The sequence below is a fragment of the Cupressus sempervirens genome, chromosome 8, assembly GCF_028749045.1.
Source record: "Cupressus sempervirens isolate cs-2001-9-10 chromosome 8, ASM2874904v1, whole genome shotgun sequence".
NCBI classification, from domain to species: Eukaryota; Viridiplantae; Streptophyta; class Pinopsida; order Cupressales; family Cupressaceae; genus Cupressus; species Cupressus sempervirens.
The window spans coordinates 515278361-515304909 of record NC_143125.1 but is presented as its reverse complement, the minus strand read 5'-3'; the positions used below and the strand labels follow the sequence as shown (position 1 = coordinate 515304909).

Sequence of the window (26549 nt, the reverse complement as noted above, 5' to 3'; positions counted from 1 at the left end):
AAATCCCAAAATACTTCCAAAGAGTATATGTAGTCAAGATTCTAAATCTTAATTACAACTAAAAGTTATCTTCCGTAGTATATATTTTCATTTCTATCTTGGACTCCCGATTTGCACATTCAAATGCATATATTTAATCTACCTGAAATACCCATAAAAAAACCTAAATTTCTCATGGGCCTTATTTTCTAAGTAGATTTAAGGTTGGAGCTTGGTGCAGAGAAGAATGTCACAACAAGGCCATACAAGGGGGTGAATGAGCAACATGAGTGATGGAGAGTATAAAATGCTTTCAAGACAGATATAGGAAGATGCTTTATCAATGAAAGTTACTCCAATGTAGAACAATTCAGGTTGCAGGCACTATTTTGGGACAATACTTTCACCATGCCTAGAATTTTCAAAGTATCAACATCTTGTAGTTGTATGGAAAATGAAAATAGGATGATCTGAATAGGTGTTGTGCTTTGTCAGACATAGAGAATAATTTGCATTATTTATTTGTAATCCATTTCGATAGATTACATGTAATTTAAAAATAGGATGTAATTGTATGTGATAGTATCACCTACAAAATTATAACATGTAGTTACAGTGTAGGACATCAGGGCTTGCAATGTTGAATAAGTCAACTATTGATTCAATAACATTGTTCAGATAAATCAAATGATAATCTAATAACATGCATACATACACATCAATATATTCCGTTCATATCAACACTCATTTACACATGAGAAATTCAAAATCATTATATTATCATCCACCTTAACTATGTTATGAATCTCCAAGTATTGAATTGAACTATATTACAAATCAGAAGTATATATTGCAAATCAATCATTGAGGTAATAGTACTAAATTATGAACAGATCCAAATCTATTCATATCATATATCTTGAATTGGCTTGACTAAAGTTTGTTAATGCCTAATTTAATTGGCAGAGATAAGAAACAACTAGAGTGAGGAGACACGTCTATGAATAGACATGTCTCATGCCTCTACATAGATGTGCCCCTTCAAGCTTATACTAATAATCAAACTTGATTGATTTGTAGAGCACCATCAAAATCAATGAATGTTCTGCTCATATAAATCGAATAACACTTGTTGGTTCCCAAAACCATAGATTTGAAATCCAAGAGCTCGCCAATTCTCCAACAGTATTTCACAATCAGTTCTGGCCAACAAACGAGAACAATTTTAATTTCCCTGCACTTTAGGCTTCTCTAAACCCAAGCGAGTGGACCTTCACTTTGAAACTGATCACCCTGTTCAAAGCTTTTATAGAGTGAATTTAAACTTCGCAAGTTATTCGGTCAGCAAAATCCTCAAACTCGATCAAATAAAATATTATGAGTGCTTGCAATGATTAAATGTTTTGTATAATGTTTATCAATAATTAATTTGGCTCTTGCAAGAAAGAAATATATAGATTATTGACTTCAATTATAAATCTAATGATTATACCTAAATGATTCAAAAGACCAACACCTTTGCTTTTTTGGGCAACAAGGTCAATGCCAATGAAGACTATTACGTACAAATTTATGAGACAATAATTGTTGAAAATATTATCAATAACTTCCGAGCTCTACAAAAGGCAAATCTTATATGCAATTCAATGTTAGTCCTAAAGAGTCTTATCTTCTTTTGCGAAAGTCCAATTAGACAGAGACAAGGAAACACCTTTTTATTTCACAATATCTCTGATTGTCAAACAAACAATGTGGAAAAGTCAAATGCTAAAAACCTTGTCAGAATAATTCAATAATCTTCTTACAGATCATAAAGGATGAATCTTAAGCATAATTTTAATCTCTTTGTTTTGAATAAACATGAATAAAAATGTTTATTTATTTATAATTGAAATATAATATATAAATTCAAATTAAAGTCGCACTTTAATATTTTACATTCCTCCTTACAAATAAATATATCACTTTGTAGATGCTTATTGTTCTTTTTTATTTTTGAATGATACAAACCCTTCTTTATATTTGATTATAAAAGGGAACGTGACTTTTCAAGGGAAGAGTCATTCTTTTTCAAAAATTAAATTGCACCATTTTAAAGTAAATTATCACTTAATAAACAAATAATCATGGGGATTGATTTTTGTTAATATCTTATTTACAATATCAATGCCTCCAAAATACTCCCGACTACATTCGTAAGCCTCAAAAAAAATGATTTGAATGTCTTTTGGCTTTTATATTGGACGACCTTTTATGTTTGAACTTATGCAAACGGAGGCTCATACTCCATCCACCAATAACATGGTCAACATCATTTCTAGCGCCGTGTGAGACGGACATCACCGTGAACTTAATTGCTGATCTGATGGTTCGCGTGGGTGCCAAGTTACATTTAGGTTGGATACCCGCGATGACTGTGGTGTTCAATCTTTTTATTTTTGCTTAACTGCTTCAATTGCTTTCATTGGTTATGTTATATCCTTGTGGAATTTCTTCTTTGTGATGAGTGTACCTTCACTCACAAGCAAGCATCACGTAACTCCAACCATGGCACTATTCGCACAAGTCCTCAAACTAAGTCTAATTTTTTGTGGATAAGGCATTCCCACCCATCCGGATAGGGATTTCCACTGTTGAAAAAGCTCTATAACTAGAAACTTATTGCTTGTTTCATAATACGGGCTATCGCAACATTATTTTGATACTGGCGATCTTGGAACATTCGTTTTGTAGTACTTGTATTATCTTCTACAGTCTCTGTGTCTTGGCATTGCTCATGATCTTGAACCGCATCTCCCGTCAGCATGTTATGATAATCTTTACCAGCAACTTCTGAGTGCGGTAATTCCCAACTCACCATTAGCTGAAGCAAAAAATAATCTTTGGTGAATAAGGCCTTGAATGGTTTGTAGAAGAATGAGACACAACCCTCTATGTGTGCAATATGTGCTGACAAGATATGCGCTATGCCCATTTATCTTGATCAACTGTATCATCTCTATGGGTAAGGAACATGTAGCAAGCTCCACCATGTGCTTCTATTTGGTGTGTAGGTTCTCCTTCATATCTTGGGCTATCAACAAGTATGTTTTTATCTGAATACTTAATTAGTTATGAAGTTGCACCATAGGACTTTCTAGAATGATAACCACATTTATAGACACCTAGGAGGTTCGTCTCATCAATAGGAAGAGGGAAAGTTGAATGCACATATAAAATATCAGAGGGAGGCTTCTCAGTATGCATGGACACCACTGGGCAAGCTAGCAAAGCCTGCAAAGCCGCTGTCCTTTCTTTAACAGAGGTTTGTTGTTTGCATACTGCTCACTGGGAGAATATATACTGACTAAAAACTTAAACACATTGTTTGCATATGCTCATTCAAGATATAATATTATATTTGCAACATTAGGGGCTTGGGAAATTTAAGAATTCAATACACTCAATAGTGTCATCAAAATTTGTTATTGATGTCTCAATTTTCAGGACATATTGCTCATGTGACCCTTTTCTGAGAATTGTTTAATTACTTAATTACTGCCTTCAAGCTTCATTTCATGCCAAAGAAAATAGATCTTTGATAACAGTAATCACCATAATTAGTGCTGTGTTATATGCAAACAAGTAAAATACACTACGAATCATTCACGTAAAACTTTAGAGGCTGCTCAAATGAAGGCCCCAATTTGTAAAAATTAGGGCCCCATTAGTGGCTCTTGTTGGGGACATATGCTCCTTGTGGGCATAATGAGATTCTAGCTATCTTTGGAGGAGCAAACTGAACATCTATGCTTATCCTGATACAAAATTAAATTGGGTTGCTTCAGGCCCCCTTAAAAGTGGAAACCGCCTCTGTAGTTTATCGAACACCTGTTTCTGATGACATAACCACTGATTCCTTCTAATCATGGTATGTTTTCCCTACACTACTGGCTTAGGATCAGATATTGCTGTTTCCTTATCAACTAAAGTATTTGAAAAGAAACAAAATCCATAATCTTTTAGCCCCAACATCTAATCCCTTGCTGTATTAGATGCATCATTTTTATAGACAATACTTATTGGCTACACTCCATCAATGGAATTTTTGGTAACTGACTCATGTTTAGCCTTTGAAAAGTTATCAGGCGTACTTTAGTCCTTGTTGAGTGGAAAATCCTTATTGTCATGCATTTGATTAGTTGCAAAAGTATTAGAATAAGTCCCGTTTGCTTGATTGTCCTCTTGCACACAATCTGCTCCATGCTCTAGATGTTTCTCGTCACAAAAAGGTTTTGAGGATAACTCAGATTTAGGAAATACTACTACTCTCTTATCAAGAATTTTATCAAATAGAACACTTGGAATTTTTTAAAAAGTATATGGCAACATATTCTCCTCATCATGCCTAGCTGTTTCCATCTCATCTTCACATGTTCAATACAAATCCTGCTCATAGGATGAACTAATGCATGTCTCACCTTTTGCATACCCCTCTCCACACATATCTTGAGTTTTATTGTCTTCAAAACTATCACTAGGCCTCTATCTTCATCATGATGCTGGACTTTATTGCATAGAAAACCTTCTTCAAACAATGGATTCAAGAACATAGAGAACTCGGGCATATCTTCACAAGAGCTTTTATTCGGCTCCTTAGATGTTCCATTACATACAAATCCTAGCTGTTTCCATCTCATCTTCACATGTTCAATACAAATCCTGCTCACAGGATGAACTAATGCATGTCTCACCTTTTGAATACCCCTCTCCACACATATCTTGAGTTCTATTTTCTTCAAAACTATCACTAGGCCTGCTATCTTCATCATGATGCTGATGGACTTTATTGCATAGAAAACCTTCTTCAAACAATGGATTCAAGAACATAGAGAACTCGGGCATATCTTCACAAGAGCTTTTATTCAGCTCCTTAGATGTTCCATTACATACAATATCAGCAAGTTGTATACCTCCACTCATTTCATCCTTTTGAGAATCACCATCTGTCGGATCAACACGACTGATATATTCATTAACATTATCTCCTGAATCTTCCTCCTGAATATGTGCTGATCCATTAACTTGTTTGGTGTGGTGGATTGAGAAAAAAATTGGACCGTTTTTCTCAACATGTTTCTTATATTCGATGTCCAACAAATCTGAAATTTCTTCCATGCTAAGAGAAATCTCTTCCACATTTTTACATTCACTGATATTTGATGTCATACAAGTATCATCATGGATAGATCTTTCCTCAGACTCTGCAAAAAAGTCTTCTCCATTCAAATCTGAAACCTCACTTGACTCATATATTACTCCGGTCCTGCATTCATTCTCCTCTACAGTCAGTTCATTATTCATAACTTTGAGAAAGATGAGGAACCGATGATCATAAGAGACCTAATTCACGCATTCTATTGATAAGATCAAAGGATGGAGGTCTGCATTCTGAAGGTATTTCTTGATGGGCATTGAACATCCTCATGAAGAATTGTACTGCAGATTCTTCTTCTTGTTTTTCCAAGTTCAAAAATGCGTTCAAAGGAGATATGTAATTTGGACTTTCATCATCTTCTAATATTTGAAAAAGAAGCTTCACATCAAGGTCCTTTGGCAAGATTCCCAACTCAAAAATTTTGTTTGGAAATTCCTCATATGGAGGCATGGGGTTTGATGGTATCTCATGATAAGTGCTTGTCATTGTCACAAACAAATGTGCTGAAGACTACCCTTCAAATATTTTCAAATTGAAAAAGGCGTCAAGTAGAAACATGTTCAGATCCTCTTCCATGCTGCAACTTTGGTCTTTACACCATTCATAACACATGTTATCTTCCTTACTTGCATCATTAAATTTATATAGGAATCATTGTTCAAATTTTTTCCAAATACTTTGCATAGGTAATGACTCATATGCATGTCTCACATTGTCTTTTAATGTCCTTACAAATAGCTTCATCCCTTGATCCTCTGCACAAATCTCATAATTTTCTACAAATGTATAAAACCCATCAAAATACTAAAGTTTTGATTCATCCCATTCTCCATGGAACTTTGGTACAAGTTGTGAAAGCTTCAGGAATAACTTGTTACGTTTACAATCAAATCTTTTGAGATCTAATAGCCTGATGCCATTTGGAATGAAAGGTTTTCTTTCAAATGATCGATACATTTCAAATAAAAGTATCTACCGTTTCCTTCTGAGTCTTCTCCCTCAGCAGAATTACCACTTGAAATACTATTGAATAGAGTCGCCACCTCTTTCGAGGACTATATTGATTTGTTGATATTCCAAGTTCTTGCTTTCAGCTAAGTATTCTTTCAAGCAAATTGATAGAGCTACTTTCTGATTCTGGTCTGTGAAATCTGAAATTCTGGGTAACTTCACAAAATATATTATGAGCAACTCTCCTCGGTAGAGTCACCAATCTGTTGGTTCCCAAAACCAAAGATTGGAAATCCAAGAGCTTGCCAATTCTCCAATAGGATTCCACAATCAGTTTTGGCCAATGGACAGGAATAATTTTAATTATCCTGCAGTTTAAGCTCCGCTACACCCAGGCGGAAAGACCTTCACTTCGAACCTGATTACTTTGCTCAAAGCTTTTATAGAGTGAATTTGAACTTGGTGAGTTATTCAGTTGGCAAAATCCTCAAAGTTGATAAAATAAAGTATTATGAGTGCTTGAAATGATTGAATGTTTGGTATAATGTTTATCAATAATTAATTTGGTGCTTGCAAGATAGAAATATATAGATTGTTGACTTAATTATAAATCTAATAATTGTACTTCATTGATTCAAAAGACCAGTGGCTTTGCTTATTCAGGCAACAAAGTCAACCACAATGAAGACTATTACGTACAACTTTATGAGACAATATTTGTTTAAAATATCATCAATTACTCTTGAGCTTTGTAAAAGACAAATCTTATATGCAATTCAATGTTATTCCAAAAGGGTCTTATCTTCTTCTGTGGAAGTTTAGCTAGACAGATAGGGAAACACCTATTTATTTCACAATATCTCTAATTGTCGAACAAAGAATGCGGAAAAGTCCAATGTAAACAGCCTTGTTAAAATAATTCAATAATCTTCTTACTGATCATAAAGGATGAATCTTGATCATAATTTTAATTTCTTTGTTTTGAATAAACATGAATAAAAGGACTTTTTATTTATTATTGAACTATAATATATAAATTCATATTAAAGTCACACTTTAATATTTTACATTCCTCCTTACAAATAAATATCACTACAAATGCTTCTTGATAATGTCTTATTCTTTTTTTTTTTTTGAATGATACAAACCCTTATTTATATTTGATTATAAAATGGAACGTGATTTTTCAAGTGAAGAGTCATCCTTTTTCAAAAAGTAAATCGCACTGTTTTAAAGTAAATTATCACTTAATAAACAAATAATCATGGTGATTGATTTTTGTTATTATCTTATTTACAATATCAATGCCTCCTAAATACTCCCGACAACATTCGCAAGCCTCAAAAAATTTGGTATGAATGTCTTTTGGCTTTTATATTGGACGACCTTTTGGCCCCGTTTGGTTGCTGGCATAGGAATAGAAAATTAGAATAGAAAAATGGAATGGGAATGGAAATGAGGAATGGGAATAGAAATAGACAATTCCAATCATGTTTGGTGCACTTGGAATTCGACTGGGAATATGTTAATCTATTGTTTGGTTGTACAAAAATAGAATAGGAATAAGGTTAAGTTTTGTATTTTTAAAAACATTTTTTCTAAATTTTTCTTTAATTTATTATTTTTTAGTTAATTCATTTTCATTTTCATTTTTTTAAACAAATAGATATAATTAAAAAAAATGTTATTAAAAAAAAAATTTAAAAAAAATTTAACAAAAAAAATTCAAAAAAAAAAATCCAAAAAAAAAAAAAAAAAAAAAAAAAAAAAAAAATTAAAATTAAAAAAAAAAAAAAAATATTTTTTAATGGAAAATCGGAATGGGAATGGAAATGGCCTATTCCAATAACAGATATTTTTTGGCATAGACATATGCTCATTTTAGGGGCAAAATTGGAATATGTCTTCCTATTCCCAATTCCGATTGAGCTTACCAAACAGCGAATATAAAACATATTCTAATTTCGTTTTCCTATTCCACTCATATTCCAGCAACCAAACGGGGCCTTTATGTATGAACTTATGCAAATGGAGGCTCATACTCCATTCACCAATAACGTGGTCAGCATCATTTCCAGCACTGTGTGAGATGAACATCACCATGAACTTAATCGCTGCTCTGACGATTCGTGTGGCTGCCAGGTTACACTTAGGCTGGATACCCGCGATGATTGTGGTGTTCAATCATTATTTATTTCTCAACTGCTTCGATAGCTTTGACTGGTTATATCCCCGTGGTGCTTCTTTCTTGTGATGAGTGTACTGTTGCACACAGGCAAGCGTCACGTAACTCCATCCATGTACAGTAGTGCACTATTCGCACAGGTCCTCAAACTCAGTCCAAGATTTTGCGGATAAGGCATTCCCACCCATCCTGATAGGGATTTCCACTGTTGAAAAAGCTCTGTAATCAGAAACTTATTCCTTGTCTAAATAATATGCACTATCACAGCATTCTTTTGATACTGCCAATCCTGGAACAATCATTTTCTAGTACTTGTATTCTCTTCTACAGTCTCTATGTCTTGGTATCGCTCATGACTTGAGCCGCGTCTCCCACCAGCATGTTATGAGTCATGACAGTCTTTTCTTGGAACTTTTGAGTGCGGTAATTGCCAACTCACCATTAGCTGAAGCAAAAAAGATAATCCCCGGTGAATAGGGCCTTGAATGATTTGTAGAAAAATGAGACACAGCCCTCTTTATGACCTTGTATGTGCTCACAAGATATCCGCTTTGCCCTTTTATCTTGATCAGCTACATCATCTCTGTGGGTAAGGAACATGTAGCAAGCTTCACCAAGTGCTTCTATTTGGTGTGCAGGTTGTTCTTTATACCTTGGACTATCAACAAATATGTTCCCATCTGAATACTTAAGTAGGTATGAAGTTGCACCATAGGACTTTCTAGAATGATATCCACGGTTATTGACACCTGGGAGACTCGTCTCATCAATAGGAAGAGGGAAAGTTGAACGCACATATAAAATATCAGGAGGCTTCTCAGTATGTATTGATGCCAATGGACAAGCTATCAAAGCCTGCAGAGCCGCTGTCCTTTCTGTAACAGAGGTTGGTTGTTTGAGTACTGCTGACTAGGAGAATATTTATTGGCTGAAGCCTTAAACTCATTGTTTGCATATGCTCGTTCAAGATAATATATTACATCTGCAGCATTAGCGGCTTGGGAAACTGAAGAAGCAATATGGTCAAGAGTGTCATCAAAGTTTGTTATTGATGTCAAAATTTTCAGGACAGTGCTCATGTGACCCTTTTCTGAATTGTTTAATTACTTAATTACTGCCTTAAAGCTTCATTTCATGCTGAAGAAAACAGGTCTTTGATAACAGTAATCACCATCATAAGTGCTGTTTGTTATATGCAAACATGTAAAATATACTATTAATCAATAAAGTAAACCTTTAGAGGCTGCTGAAATGGATGCCTCAATTTGTAAACATTGGGGCTTCATCACTACTCAGGAAAATTCAGACCTTATAATCAGTATTTCTAAATATTGGTTAAGCATCATCAGCAATTTATATCAAGTTCGATACCCTGGCTATAATCTGCAAGAAGAGATCTGTGACTGTTAAAATTCATATTTTGAAAATCAGAAAGATATAGATAGATCAAATCTGATATAAATTTAGTCAACATTTACGTCAACTGTAGGTAGGTAGTTAGTTGTTGAATAAGTCTTGATTAGTTGGGTTTCTCCCACTTCTCGTTCTCAGCCCCTCACCTATAAATATAGGTAGGTGCTCTTGGGTAATTTTATCTTTTGGCAGTGTGAAAAAACTCTTACCAATTTGTATTTGCACTCTAAGACTTTGAGCTTGGATGTAAGTAAAATTGCTTTCAATAGAAGAGACAATTTCCTTTTAGACATTGTGTTGATTCAAGGCATTATGTGATGACATTTTCTGAATATAGATTGTGAGTTTTGTACTTTTGTTCAAGAGGGATTTGAGCTCAATCTTGTAGACTTTCAGTTGCATATTGCTTTTAGAGTTACAATTTGGTTTCAGATTTGGTCTTGCAAACTTTGAGTTGCTTATTAAGTTTGAGATTAATATAGAACGCTCAAGCAAGTAAATAGCTTGCACACTTTGTGCTGCTTTGTTTTCTTCATTTGTGCATGCAAGGTGAAATTCGTGTTGGAGACTTTGAGCTGCACACATGTTTCATTCCTAATCTTATACAGACGCACTGAAAGACTTTGAGCTTTTGTGAACTTCTAGGGTACTGAAATGCTGAAGGTTATTCTTATGTCTAATCTTTTGTTTAGTGGGATTATTGCTCCAATGAATACTTTGTAAGTGTAACATATCATTAATTAAAGATCATAATAATATGATAACATCTATTCTAAAATAGGAGAATAGGGTGAATGTCTCACCCTAATTTAGCTTATTTTAAGTAGAAGTGTAACAACCAGGTTTCCCGGGTCTTAATTTAACAACTAACATACTCAAAGAAGTACATATATTACTTCAATTTAATAGGAAGTTAGTTAAATCGGTTTCATTCATATGAAAGAGATTGATGGTTAAAATCAGTTAATAACTTTTTTTTAACTAAGAACTTAAAACATCATCAATGAACTACTATAGAAATTAAAATCCACATACCATGGAACTGGAAATCAGAAATCATTGTAGGGATGCTTCTGCAACCACTCAGGTTAGTCCACAAATACCACTATAACAATATCAAATAACAACTACCATCCAATACCGGTATATCAAAATCAAATGATGATTATCTTTAAATACCACTAAATAAAATTAGGGCATCACATACCACTGTATCGATTAGGGCATCGATTACCTTTGGATCATTTAGGGCTTCAGATACCATTGTATTTCTTAGGGCTTCAGATACCACTGAATCAATTAGGGTTTTAGATACCACGGTATCATTTAGGGCTTCAGATATCACTATATCATTCCTTTCCTTCTGATTGCTTAACTGTGGCAATAACATAAGATTAGAAGATATGCTCATATTCAATTTTTATATAAATGAAAAACTGAAATAACAATCTATTAGATAAATCTTATCTCTCACAACTAAGTGTAAAATAATTGCAATGATAATATAACTCAATTAATCTTACCTTCTTGCATATACATCATAAAAGTGATAATATCTGTTTCCGACAAACAATTGAATGTATAGCTTATCTTTGTCCATTGTACGTCCGACAACTTGGGGAGAGGTGAAACATTGTCAAAGGCTTAACCACCCAACCTCGGACCTTAACTTATTCCCCACACAATCTCCAACGAGAAAGACCCTCCCTACTTGAAATTGGACTTGGAACATCTATCATCTATTGAGCATCCTGGTATCTAACCACACCAATAGACTTGACAACAGGAGTTACAATAACAGGATTGTGCATGAGCTATTGAATGATATTATTCTAGATTTAATGTATCATATTTGACTTTTATTTCCATGTCTTTGCAGACTCTATCTCACCTTTTTACCTTATCCATGGCTATACAACCAGTGAATCCGAGGTGCTCAGATCGCAGAGTAATCGGCTCTGTCTGATGATTCTCAATTGATTCATGATTTTTATATACATATATTCCAGCTTATCTCAATCTATGATTTGAAAAGGATATGTTCTTTAAAACTAGTGGAAATATCATTAATTCTGATTTCCATATTGTATATTTAAATCATGATTCTATTGCATCTTAAATATTTAACTCTTTCTCAAGAGGTTCTATCTGATGATTACATCTACAGTTTAGCTGTTATGGAAAACGGAACCTAGTAGCAATTGATAAGAAGTATACAACAATGCTTGGAGCATGATAGATTATATACTTCTAGCATTTCACAATCTGTGATTGAGAGAATTTATACTTTAGGGCTTGCAGAAATAAAAGTCGTTCGAATTCTGATTTTCCATTGGCAAAATAATTCATGTTTCCATATCTTGGACACTTGCTTTGATTTATAGCAACAACTTCTGCAACAACAATACAACAATACAATAATCAGTGTATTGCATGAAGTAAATAAGGAAGAATTTGCACCTATGTTAATTTGGAAAAGAATTAATATATATTTGACAAAGACCTAGTAAATAGGAACCAGCATGACACTTACATCTTCCTTCATATGCTGATGAAAACTTTAATATACATAGACATGAATCAAATGTCATCAGTTAATTAGTGATAAGGAATTATCTGCAAAAAAATGCACCTTAGGCCTGTCAAATGAATAATACAATCAGAATACGATAGCATATAATATTGATTGACTTATGAATGTTTGAAGTCTCTAGCCACAACAATGAATATGAACGGTAACAAATATGGCAACTAGAGACTGTTATGTGACAGACTTGAATAAGAGATCATTCAAAACCAATGAGGTCAGTGCCTAGTACAATGGTTCAACATATGAGTACTGGTCGATATCATCAAACAACAATTACATAAAAGCAATTATATAATCAGCAATCACTATCAAGTGGGGATATCAAATACCAAATGAAGTTTTAAAAAAAACGACGATCATATATCCCAATAGACAATCCACAAAGAAATAAATGATTTTGCAGAGTCAATGAGATGTGATAGAGCCTACCAGACTGGATGGTCGAGGTTATCACTGGACAATCATAATACTGAGACCCACTAAAGAGATTCATGAAACCAAAATCAAACTCGAAGCATATTGATTTTTTGAAAAGCCCGATATTTTATTGATGCCAAACATTAATTGTACATGACGACAGCATATACAAAATGCATAATGGTGAAGACTGCTGGGAGAGAATCAATGACGATAAATAGAAGAAGAAAAGATCATTGTTGTGCTGTTCAAAAGGTGTCGGGTCTTGAATAAGGTAGTCGGATGTTTTTAAAAAAAAAAAATCCCCTCTCACTCATGACTTCAAATAAAATATGAAAAGACGTGACTTCTTGGCTTCCGAACTTAAAAAGATTATTTGTCCATTTAAAATGCCAAGTGTCTAATCGGTTATAAACAAGAATAAAAGATGGAAAAAGAGTTGGAAGATTAAAATTCGAATATTATTATAATCTTATATTTATATATGTACATGTAAATATATTAATGGGGTGATATCACGTTATTAAATTTTTATAATATAATGGTGTCATTTCATTTTTATATCTATATGCACATATATACATATATTTTATAATAATAGGGTCAAAGATTATTTAAAATCCTTTGAGGTACGTTTTATATTTTAACTCAACTATTTATGTTTCTCAAATTATTTATTTAAATAGCTCATGCGGGTCCCACAAATGTATCCTATTTCAAGTTGCTAGGTCCTCAACCCATTTGCCCAGTGATGGTGATGCTCCTATGCCTAATTCTTTTTTGACAATGCTTCCACCCCTTTGACATGTTTCCTACAAGGAAATTCTCCACAAAAATTATATTATCGTAATAAATTATTTAATCATAAATAATCATAACGGTTAACCATCTTCTCAATTCTATGAATTCGTGATAAATAATCAACTAGCTTGTTATCTTCATTTGAAATTATAACGACTAACCATCTTACTATTTCGCAAGATTATAACAAATTAAATTGCCAACTGACTTCATGTGAACCTCAACAGTTATATTTTAAATTAGGTCAAAAATTGGGATGTAACAAGAAGTAGTTAACTATTTTGTTAATTTTAGTAGCAATAAGAAGAGGGAGCCTTCCATTTTGATTAGGTGAGATTACGCCTCACATATTACGTTTGGAACTACTGTTTTGGGATTGATCCTTAATAATTGTTAGTTGAAAAATATCCACCCAATAACCTTGAAGAGATTTGATTCAATAATCACCACAAGTGTCGAGAAAACCACTTGGGTCCCACTTAGATCATCAAAGTGGTGGATCCCCAAGGGGGAAGTTGGAAGAGACAACCAATCATTAGTCATAATGGTGGCGGAGACTTGTCATACTTTCCTTAGTTTAAGTTTTTGACAAAGAGGACCTCCTTTGTGATCACACTACCGGACAATGTCGTCATCTAAGGCACCTCTAATAGAGACGTAATTGATTGAGGCTAAGACATGGAGGGAAGAGGGCTCTCTACAATAGGGCGCATATAGAGTTGTGAACATAATAGTCATCTCGGTAACCCTCTGGGCAGGTAGGGAAATCATAGTGATAGCTGCCATGTTGATGTAGGGGCTATCACTAGGACAAAAAAGTTTCTAGTTCATGTTAGATCCACCAAAATGTGGGGAAGGAAAAAGCGCATTGACCTAGATTCCAGTTAATGCCTCAAGCGATGTACTTTCCCTTGCACCACACTACTTCAACTAGTGCATAGAGTTAGGGTGATCAAGTGTGTTATTTATTGGACAGGTTTAATTAATCTAAAGAATTGAAATGCAAGTAAATTTAGACTAAACAAACACTGTATGAAGATAAATTCTAATAACTTAAGTATGCCAAATGATAAAAATATCTTGGTTACAGAAATTGAAAAGACAAACTATAGAGAATAATTGTTGAGCTTTGTAAGCTCATTGCCTTGGACACCATTGTGATTTTGACTACAACGCGACACACTTGCATCCTATACGGAAAGAGTACAAAGACAAAAACCAAAATCAAATGAAACTAACAAACACTAAATAAAGATATTGAATGGAAAAAAAGGACATTTAAAAAATAATGGAGACTACTATTATACTATAGGAATAATGATAAATGAAGGAGAGGGAGAGTGTAAAACTGGATTCAACATTTGATGGAGTTAATTTATTTAATTTATGCCACCATGAACTTGCATAGATGAAAACAATGAAATTCTTGGTGTGACTATTTAGAGACCTTCCTCAGTGAGATCCCTTCTTTGGTGTTTCCACCAGCACTGCCACTAGATAGACACAATATAAATGGTGATAGATAAATATATTTGATAATAGAAATAAACAATGGATATGCTAGAAAGAGATCAAGAAGATGATATGTTGTCAAGAAAACAAGTAAAATGAATTAAAGAGACTCCCCTCTAAGAGGTGGAAGCCCAATGACAAAGATGGCTAGACTAATGTATTGCAAATGTGATCAATAACTCAAGAACACAATGAAAAGTCTTTGAAAAATGGAGTGAAAAATTTGCAAGTGTGGGGAAGAATGCCCAATTTGCCAAGAAAGATCCCAAATTTGTAAGAGAGATCAAATGAAGTTCAAAGGTGAGGTTATAATGGCCAAATTAACATCTATGTCGGTGGGCGACAAACTTAGGTGTTATGTTCCACAGGATGGCAGTTTGTAATGCCTTACTGACACCTCTAACCCAAGATTCTGAGGTGGATGGTGAGAGGGCATATTGAGCGAATGTGGGCAGATGACATGGATTTTTGAATCTTAGGTTAAGGTGAGAGTAATGCTGAATGCTAATTTAAACAAGGGCGCAAATTTATGCCATTATGGTGGGAAAGAAGTGTGTAGAAAAAAAAAAGATATAGCATACAAGTGCAAGCAAATTCAAAGAGAAAAAAATTATAGATCATTTCAAGACAGATTTTAAAGGAGATTTATTTTCAAGATGACTAAGTATTTATTATTTTAGACATTGGTGCCTCTCAATAGAAGAGATTGGTCTCTCTTGCTTAGTTGTTTCTTAGTAGGATTTGGTGTTTCCAATTAGATGGTGCCTACAATATTTGTGAGACTATTTTATATATGCAATATTTTGTCGTGTTTTTCTCCCGAAAGGGTTTCTGCATAAATCATGTGTTCTTAAATGTCGATGTTGCATGAGATGCTATTGTGATTAAAAATTCAAAAAAGTAAAAGATTATGTTATGATGATCTAACCTTCCCCCATTTCAATATATATGTGCTCATCAATTCGTATTAGAGCTAGGTTTTTCAAATATAATTTACTTTTTAGAAGGTAGATCTCAAATAGCACAGGTAGCTTGTCATGAAGGATTGTCCTCAAATAAGCTCCTTTATTTGATGGAACAAACTATTCTTTCTGGAGCATAAGGATGTGCACGTGCCTAATGGCTCTTGCATGTGATGTTTGACAATTGGTGGTGGATGGTTATTTTGCTCCAAATGCTCTAGCAATAGATCAAGTTGGAAGAGGGCCAATGAAAATAATGCAGAAGCTATGAATGCAATTTTACGTGATCTAGAACCAGAGTTTGTTAGAATTTGCACAATGCATAGGGAAAATATAAGTGGGATAAACTAAAGAATATCTATGGAGGAGACTATAAGGTGAAGAAAGCTAAACTTCAAACACAGAGTAGATGATTTGAGAGTTTGAAAAATGAAGGATAGAGAAAATATTATGACCTATTTGCTTCACATGGATAAATTGTCAAATACCATAAGAGGTCTTGGTAAAACAATTGAAGACAAATTGTTCGTGCAAATAGTATAAAGGTCTCTTCCCTTGAGGTTTGACTCTAAAGCTTAATCTATTGAAGAGATAAAAGATCTAAATGAGTCCACAATGGATGAATTGCATGGGTTCCTAATGGGATATGAAATGAGGACTGAAAACGAGAAATCATCCAAGTGAGAGGTAGCCTTCAAAGCTTGAAAGATGGAGAATAAGTAGCCTAAGCCAATCAGTAGTTTCATGATGAATTAGATGGAAGAGAAAGCTAAAGATAGGATTGACAAGTATAAATGCAAGTTTCCTTTTAAATGTTTTATTTGTAAAAAAGTAGGACACCTTGCTGCTAAATGTTCATATGAAAATAAAAGTAGTGATGATGCGGAATAACATGAAAGGTGTAACATACATATTTTCTAGACTGAAATGAAATGCTATATTATGAAATAAAGCAGTTAGGAAAGCAAAACATATAACCATATTACCGAAGTAAACATCTTAAATCCATTTCATGTGAAAATAACTGAAAAACTGATTAACTAAATAACTGATTTCTAAAACAAAAACAAGAGAAACTAAACCATTTCCGTCTAATCCATGATATATATGTCTTAATTACAAGAAATTAAAATGCATGATAAAGATTTAAGAGGAACATACAAAATCTAGCTGAGGTATCTTGTGATGTTGTGCAAGCCTTGGCTTTAAGGTAAGAGAAGCATTAGCTTAGGCTTAACCTCCCAACCACGGACCTTATCAATCCCCACATAGTCTTTTAACAAGAAAGGTGCTTTCTACCCTGTGGTTAGGCTTGGGGCACTATCATTCTAGCCATCTGAGCAATACTAGTGTTAAGAATGTCCACTCAATAATAGGCGGGCTAGTCTAATTAACTGGAGCCACTGAAATCATGTGATCTATAGAAGGCAAGCATGCCTTTAAATGACCTTGGCCAAGGATTTAGATGAGTTTATGATACCCGATCACCACTGCTCGACTTGACATCAGGGTATATGAATTGGACACACATGAGCTTACTTGGAAGTTCTTGGAGTTTAATTGTAAAATTTATCATGTATGATAGTTTTGATTTTCTGTTCTTTCTTTTTATAGGAATCTCCTTTACCTCTTCACCCTCTTTCATTGGCCATTCCAACCAGGGTGAGTCCTTGGTATTCGATCATTTTGCTAATCATGGAATTCTTCCACTAGTAGCACACCGCTGGCATTCAGCTGATGCAAAGATGATAAAGCAATACTAGCATTAAGTTGTTCTTGTGAATCAAAATCCACACTTGTTTAATCAATGACATCTCACAGATTTGACATAAGAAATAATGACCTGTTCATTATGAGAGCCTCACGTTGTGTGTTTTGGTTCCAAATCTAATGCTAATCAGTTTGCATTTGATCTTGAAGAAAAACAAAAAGAAGATCGACAAACATGAGCTAAGTGCTTATAATTTGATTGTATCGTTGATATATATTGGATATAGGAACAAAACCATGTTTAAATTTACCAAGATAAATACTTGTATTGATTTCTGATATGAAGAAAGAAGGATAGTGATATCAACATAACCTGAATGATGAATTATGAGACTTAGGGAGTCTTTTCCGAGCGGTTCAAGCCGTCTGGATTGTAGAAGACAGATGCTAAAATTTGATATGGAGAACTTGTGAGAAAATCTAGTATGATGCTTGGTTTATATGTAATAATGAGAGCCGAGAGGAAAGAAGGAGAAGAATGCCGTCCTTGGCAATGTGAATGGTTTTAACTTGAGCCGTGGCTCAAGGTGGTAGTTTACAAAACAAGATCATCGATTTCTTGAGTTCATTGATTCAAAAAGAAAGGAGCGCCAAGTGTACTCGATGCCTCTCATAGAGAGTTGTAAGTTTGAAATATTAAAGAGATCCTTTGAAAATTTATTAAAACCAATTAACTATATATATATATAATTTTTAAAATGATGCCATCATGCTACTATTATGTCCAAGGTTGTACCTATTAAAATACGTATATCTATATACGTGCATAATTCAGAGAATTATGATTTATCTTAAACTCATATCCTCTTGATATATATGCATGTATATATTTATACATATGTTAATAGAGACAAACTAAGAGATTTAATATCATGGTGACGTCTTACATATATATATATACATGTGTATATATACATGTATATATATACATGTATATATACATATATATATACATATATATACATAGATATATACATACATATATATACATATATATATGTATATAACAATGTTACCCGGGGACACGTTTTCGGCAAGAATTGACCTCGTCCCCACGTCCCCCTGTCTCGGAAACTTGGAAACTTCCGGAAACCTTTCCCTTGGCTGTCCCATAAAATTAATGTTTCAGTTTTGATAATTTGTTTGATTTCCACTCTCATGTGAACTCTAAAGTTAAATTATTTAACACAAACATTATATGTTAAGGTTCTATAATTTATATAAGCATGCGTAATCCATGTTTTTATATGAATATTTAAAATTTTCCTGTATATTTTAAACTTTCCCTACTTTTTATATAGTTGTTCCCACTGCCGTCTCCTGCTCTGAGAAAAAAAAATCCGTCCCAGAAATCCGTTTCCCCGTCCCCATGTCCCCCCGTCCCGAAAACCTAGGGTAACATAGGTATATAAGTATATATGAGGAAGAAAATGAAGACGACATCGAAGAATAACAAAGGTAATGATTCTGAACACAAATTTTTTATTATGATTAAATATATAAATGCTTTATATGTTACCCAAGTAGCTCGTGTGTGTCCAATGTATGTACCCTATTATGAAGTCGCTAGATCCTTGCCAAGGTAGGTAAAGGCCATACTTGACGATTGAACCAATTGACTAAAGTAGTGTCCCATTCCTTAAATCTCATTTAGCAATGCCTTCTTCCCTTTGTTTGCTCCTGCAACCACTTGTGCAACATTTCCACAATAATAACAAGTTCTCCCATTTTAAATCAATGCTAGAATATAACACAGTTAATGGTAACAACAACTAATTACCATCATCTAGTAAATATAACAGGCAATTGCTAACTAGCATCGTCAAATATATGACAAATAATGACTAACTACCATTATCATTAAGAAATTACACATAATAACTATAAACAACTAGTTCACATGAAATAAACGGTTAACTACAACTTCCCTTTTCACATGATCAAAGGAAATGATGGTTTTTGACTAATCATCTCAATGACTATAAATTGAATTTAATTAGGTCAAAATTTTGGGATGTAACAAAAGGGACTAAAAAATGGGAAAGAGAAGAAAATAATAGCTTTCACAAATACAAGATTAGCCTCTATACAAAAGAGGAAAGTAGTTATCTAGAGAGAGCTTGTCTATACAAAGAAGAAATTCTTTTCATGGCGATTGAAAAAAAAAGAAAAAGAGTCAGAAAGAGAAGAAAATGTTGAATATGATGGGAAAGTAGATTTTAAAGATCTCATATGTGCTTGTGAAACTAAGAAACTTACGAAGAACATGGAACAAAAACTACAACTTCAAGAGGACACTAAATCTAAGGAAACGTTACCACAAAGTCTTGAAGAGTTTGAAAGGATGACTATTGATCTTAAAATTGAAATTGAAGAAGCAAGAATGATTTGAAGAGGAGGTAAAAAATTCAATTGAAGAAAAACGAAGAAAATTATGAGAGCTTAGAGTTTGAAATTGTTTCCTTGAGTAAGGAACTAGAAAAGACAACACTAAGTTGAATAAAGATTTCAGCTTTGAAGAGAGTACCCAGATCTGATACATCAGTAGATGGAGATCACCATTCATAAAGAGAAGTTTTAGTTATGAGGGACAATCAATTTTCCAAAGAGCCACAAAAGAAAGCAAATGAGGAAAACCCAAAAGCTTAAGCAAATACTCTCAAAAGTCTTACAAAAAATAAGAGCAGCAAGAAGAAAGGGATTGGTCCGACAGAAATCAAGTACTCCTTACAAAAGGTATCAAGGATACATTCAGGCAGTTGTTCCCTCCAAGACAAGGACACATGATGGAATTTTAACATTTTTTTGGTAATGTCTTTGGTCATAAAGCAATAGATCCTAAGATGTGTATAAATTTTTCTGATTGGACCAAGAATGAAAGTTCTTATGGGTTTTCAAGTATGAACTATAACTTATTTGTGCCTTTAATGGTCTATATTCTATATTCTATCATTAGAATAATAAACAAAAATAAAGAGAAGCAGAATAATATTGCACAAGATAATGTTGTGCTATATTATTTTCAATCAAATATAGGTTACATATTTATAGGATTTTTATATCCTATTTTATAGGAAACCTCCCGAGTTACTTTCCTTATTATGTTCAACATTTAAACCACTCATATGATAGGTTGTTAAATAAACTTTAGCAAACCTGAGCAATATTATATGCATCTTATAAATGATGCAATATTTACAACACCCCTCCATATTGCACCAATTTTTTAATGGGGATGGTGGACCAACAATACTTGATGACCACATTTAATAGTTCATTATAAGGTATGATTAGGGATATAAACATCTACTTATAAGAAGCCAAAATGGAACTGGCTTCACTATGCTCATTATACTTTCATCCTAGGATATGGACAAACACATTTATCCAATGGAATTGAGGGTGAGGACTAACACATCTACCCAAGATATTACATCATGTTTAGATAGTGACAAACATATCTATCCATTGCCAAGATCGTGAAGAGGGACAAACACATTTTCTCATAACAATTATGATTAGGGACAAACACATCCAATCATAATTAGTAGCTCCTATGACTAGCCCGAAACACTTCCAATCACTTACATCATCTTTTGAATGGGGACAAACACATCCATTCACACACAACCAACAAGAGTGATTGGGGACATATACATCCAACCACGAATAAAAGCCTGAACACCAAGGCCTCATTGTCACATATGCAGCCACCATTATAGAACATTGCCACTTTGATCACAAATAATTTGAGACAGCTGCCACTGCCACCTGGGAACTGATTTCGGCTTTAGTTATTTTTACACAATTAGTTTTGTGACTTCATCACTAATGCAATTCAATGACCTCATTGCTAGTGAATGATGAGAGGCCGATAAATGTCCTCCAACTTTTGGGGCCTTCATCCTCTAGTTGGTTTGCCACTCAGAAAATTTCTCTTTTGAGGTTCATTTTGTCAATTATGAGGATAGAACATATTCTTCCCACCACAAAGACGGATGTCGCATATGAGTGACAATGCATTCAGCTATAATTGACTTAATTATTTGAAACACTCAATTTAGAGAATAAACAAATCAATTCATTTTTCTATATTAAAAGAAAATATCTGAACTCCTTATTCTAAAGAAAACGAAAGGTGTCGGGCTCACCGATAATGCATCTAAAATTTGACAACATACAATATTTATTAGAATGACTTAAACTTAAATCGATAAATTTATCATTAGTCACTATATTTGAGACATTAATAATGACTTAGTGAAAAAGGACCTTCTAAACAAAACAACTTTTATTGGAAATGTTAAATTGCAAGGAAGAACATTATCGAAAATATGGATGCTTGACAATGGGGACAAATTTCATAAACCAAATTATACTACCACATTACCTTAAAACCAAATTCTCTCTTAGCAACACACAAAATGCACTACATTTCTCTCTTGACCATTTTCCATTTGCATAGTTTTTCTTCATTGAGGCCATTGTCTTATCTCCTAATCGAGATGCCTTTTTCAACTCAAGGGCCTAAATGCACATCACCTGCTTTGCTGAGATAGAAATCAATCAGTGCAGTCCCCACTAGTCTATTTATGAGGTAGTTTAGAAATGTTGAAATATCTAATAACCATGAATCAATTGCTGACACCAACCAAACAATTAAGATTCAATTTGATGCGGAGATGTAGAAGCCAGAATAAGAAATCTTTAGTGCTTCTTGAACCTTGAATATGTTAGTCTTGCTCACAGCTATAATTGCATTTCGACAGAAAAGATAGGCATGTTGAGCCAAGGAAAAAACTTCAGCACAGGCCCATGCAAGAAAATGCCTTCAACTAAAAGACGATCAATCAACAACTAGAAGAACCGATCTGCAATCTTCAAATCGTGTGCCAAAAAAACAAATGCTGCTACTAGTAGGCATTGTGGAAAATTGTGCTCCAACAATCAATGATGCCTTACGAATTATCAATAACAACTCCATCATGGAAGGACGCTGAGCGAACAGACTATATACTGATTGGATAGGGCGGGCACAAACATGAGCTTTGTTGACCTTTTGAATCTCAATTGAGCTAGTTGTGAGTACTCACGACCTATCTATGCCTTTGAAAAACCATGTGCTACATGGATTGGGTATATTGACTTTTGGTACCACTCATTCGATGCTCACAACTTCCGTCTGCAAGCAAGGAGTAACACCTACTGTTGCAAACTGCCAGATACGGAGCTGAGGGATCCAAAAAATGAAATCAGAAGCTTGCATGAATTTTACAAACTATGACGAAAGATATGTAATCGTGAACCATATAAACCCATGACTGGAGCTTCAATGAGAGTTGACAAAATAAAACAATTGTCTGCTGTAATGTCCCTTATTTTTAGCAGTTGACAGGTAGTCAAGGAGGCCAGTCCATCATTGTGATCCTCATGGTCTGGTAGGATGTTTAGAGGGTCCATGGTGATTGACTTACTATTTTTGGTAAGTCTGTGGTGGTGGTTTCTACTTTTGGCAGGCACACTATATTCAGTTGGTGATGATATTGGGACTTTTAGTGGTATATATTGAGTTTAAGTTTTATAAATTGCTTTTTTGGGCACCTAGTGGTGGTATTAATTGTTAATTCAAATGGAATATAATCCTAAATCTTAAATTCAATACTTTTAAGTTTTAAGTGAAGGGTGCATTGAAGAAGCCTTTTATGTGAAAAGTGTCTTCATGAAGCTGTTAGCTTGGGAGTTATTTACTATTATTTAAAAGTTATTAAATGAAGGCTTCTAATTGAAATGTGTATTGATGAAGGTGCTTTAGTGAAAAGTATGTGAGAGAAGCTACTTGCTTTTGGTGTCTTGAAGAAATCTGTAATTATTATAAAAGCAATGCTTTGTGAGAGAGCAATTCATTATATTGCTTTTGTTTTTAATTAATATTGGAGAGCTGAAGGGTTTGTGTGTGGTGTTTGGAGGAATTGAGGATTTCCTCATTTTTCAGTCTGCACTTTGAATTGGCCTTCAATGCCAATGAATTGTACCTTTATTGAACACTGGTCTGCGTTTCCAAGCTGACATTGAAGGTATTTTTCTGTGGGTTTATCAATTACTACTGTTGTGGTTGAAGATAGGAAGAATGACTTTCCTTTAGCATTTGAATTTCTGCACTTTATACCAGTGTTGGGTGATGTTTGGTGTGCACATTAAGGCTGCAATCAATAGTTCTACATCAGCGCCTGGGTTTTTCATCCATTGCAATTTATTATAGAGACAGTGTCATACTCCATCAGGCTGTGGTTTATCCTGAATGTTGACAACAATTCCACATAAAGGCTGCGACCAGTTTTAAAGCTTTGGTGTGAGTATATATTAGCTGCTACAAATTGTTCTTGTTTCCAAATAGCCAACGTCATTCATCAGGATAATAGGTTCTATTAATTGAATATGTTTTGTATATATTAGTTGCTACAAATTGTTCTTGTTTCCAAATAGCCAACGTCATTCATCACGATAATAGGTTCTATTAATTGAATAAGTTTTCTATATGTGCATTTGCAATTTGTCAATATTTTGCAAAATCTGAATAATAGCAATTGAGTTGGGGATCCAAAGTTTGGCAATTCTCTGTAATAAAAAAGCCCACAAAAATATACAACTTTATGAGAAAAAGATTCATTCTTTAGCTTAGTTAGGAGTGAGCCAACATGTCTCTTTATAGTGTTATCAAAGCTTGTATGCTAAGTGTTTGACAACATGTCAAACCACTGGAATTCAAGTTAGAATTGTTGGGTTTATTATAGTGGTATCAGAGCGGTTTCCTACGATCCTGTGTGATAGGAAAAAGACTATTATTTGGTTTTTCTGCTGTTAATTGATTGACTGACACTCTTGCAATTGCTTCAGTAATGAATAAATACAATAAAACTAGTAAACATGGAAACCAATTGAAAAGAAGGGCTAATCTGAGGAAACAAACAAATGCCTTGATGGAAAGTATGGAAAAGCTTAGACAAAATCAAAAAATGATGGATGCATTACTTTTGAATCTGAGAACCCTAGATAATTGTGTAAGGTATATGGTTTCCATTTTAAGAAAGTCTCCTTCACAGAGAAAATAAGAAGAGTCAAGAGGATTGTAGAGGTGTAGCTTTAGCATATAGCAACCATTAGGTGTTGGAGCCTGTTGGGTCCCAAAACCGCAGATTGAAATCCTATGAGTCTTGCCAACTTGATGCTGGGATATGCAACCGGCTATGGCCAATGTGACGGGATTAATAAATACAATCCAAATCCCCTGCGCTTTTGGCTCTGCAAGGCCAAGGTGGGTGTACCTAATCCTGAACCAATAACTTGAATCCAAGATTACGTATAATAGAGTGATTTGAATATGAATGCAATGGAAGTTTCCCAAATAGCACGAATTACTAAAAACTTTAAACTTGCAAACTATGAATTAAGAATAATAAATGAATATATGAATGTTTTCAAATTAGAATAATTATGGACTAGTGCAACAAATTAATATATTAATTCTTCAAAGGAAAAATATGAAATAATTGCTAGCGTATGGATTATGAATCATGAATAATATAAAGACTAGTGCCAGAATTAAAGGGCAATTAGAGTCAATATTATAATTTATTATGTACAACTTTATAAAGTTCTATGCACCTTAACCATAAACAATTTAGTAATCAAGATGCGACAGATCAAATATATGGATGCAATTTTAAACTAGTGTAGAATGTTTTTTAACTCCTTTGACAGGGAGACAACCCAGACACAGATAATGAAACAATTAGATATTTCACAATATCTATGATAATAGAGTTTAAAATGCTATAATTGGCCCTATCCACTTATCTATCATATAAATTATTCAAAGAATTTAAAATAATTATAAAGGACACAACTTGATAATATTTCCAACTCTAAAAATTAAAATAAATAATTATGCTTATTATGACGGAAATACAATTGCAATAAAGACACTCCTTACAAATGATCCATCCATAGATGGAAAACTCGCAGATTAGTTGGTGAGTTTTAAAAACTCGCTGAGTACTTAAGCTGGGCGAGTAAATCCTAGAAAAACTCGCAGTTGGAAAAACTCGGCAGTGAGGCAAAAACTTGCCGATTACTCATCAAAAACTCAATGAGTTTTTGGTTAAAACTTGCGATTTACTGGCCCGTGGCTTGTGACGGCTAAAAAGGGCAAAAAGTGATTTGTATAGTTTAGCACCTATACACTGTATGCTTCTTTGTTGGGGTTAGCACCAAGAAGCCCTGATTGTAAAGTTGAGTCATGCTTCACTCAGAATAGAAGTCGTCCAGTGAAGGAGGCATTTTACTTTGTACTCACTATTCCCTTATTCTCTTGTGTCTAAAAGTTTGAAGAAATGTTTTCTTTAAGGTATTTTTGTCCTGAATCTACCACATACCATCTAGTGCTCCTCAAGAAACCTAACTCTTTCATAATATAAATAACATCATTTAATGCACCTACAAGAGGTCTCATTCTTTCACAACTGTAATGGTTTCAAAACCCCATGCTTTGTACCCAGTTGTAAATGTGGTATCATAAATACCCATCTGCCCATTGGATCATGGTCAGTGAAGAGAGACCCTCTGCAACTAAAGTTGGTTTTTATAGATATTATGCAAATTAAGGAATTTGGTCTAATTTTGTACTTGATCAAAGCTCAGTGTTGGTTTTAATAAATACATGCTTTAAACTTAAGCAATAAATTCTACCAAACCTTTAAGTTAGGTGTTACATCA

At 33.9% G+C, this 26549-nt stretch overlaps 1 protein-coding gene across 9 annotated transcripts in view; it reads left to right on the top strand.

Moving 5' to 3' along the window:
• Positions 1-26549, top strand: part of SDG40 (SET domain group 40) — a 192413-nt gene that overhangs the window by 113440 nt on the left and 52424 nt on the right. The window lies entirely within an intron of this gene.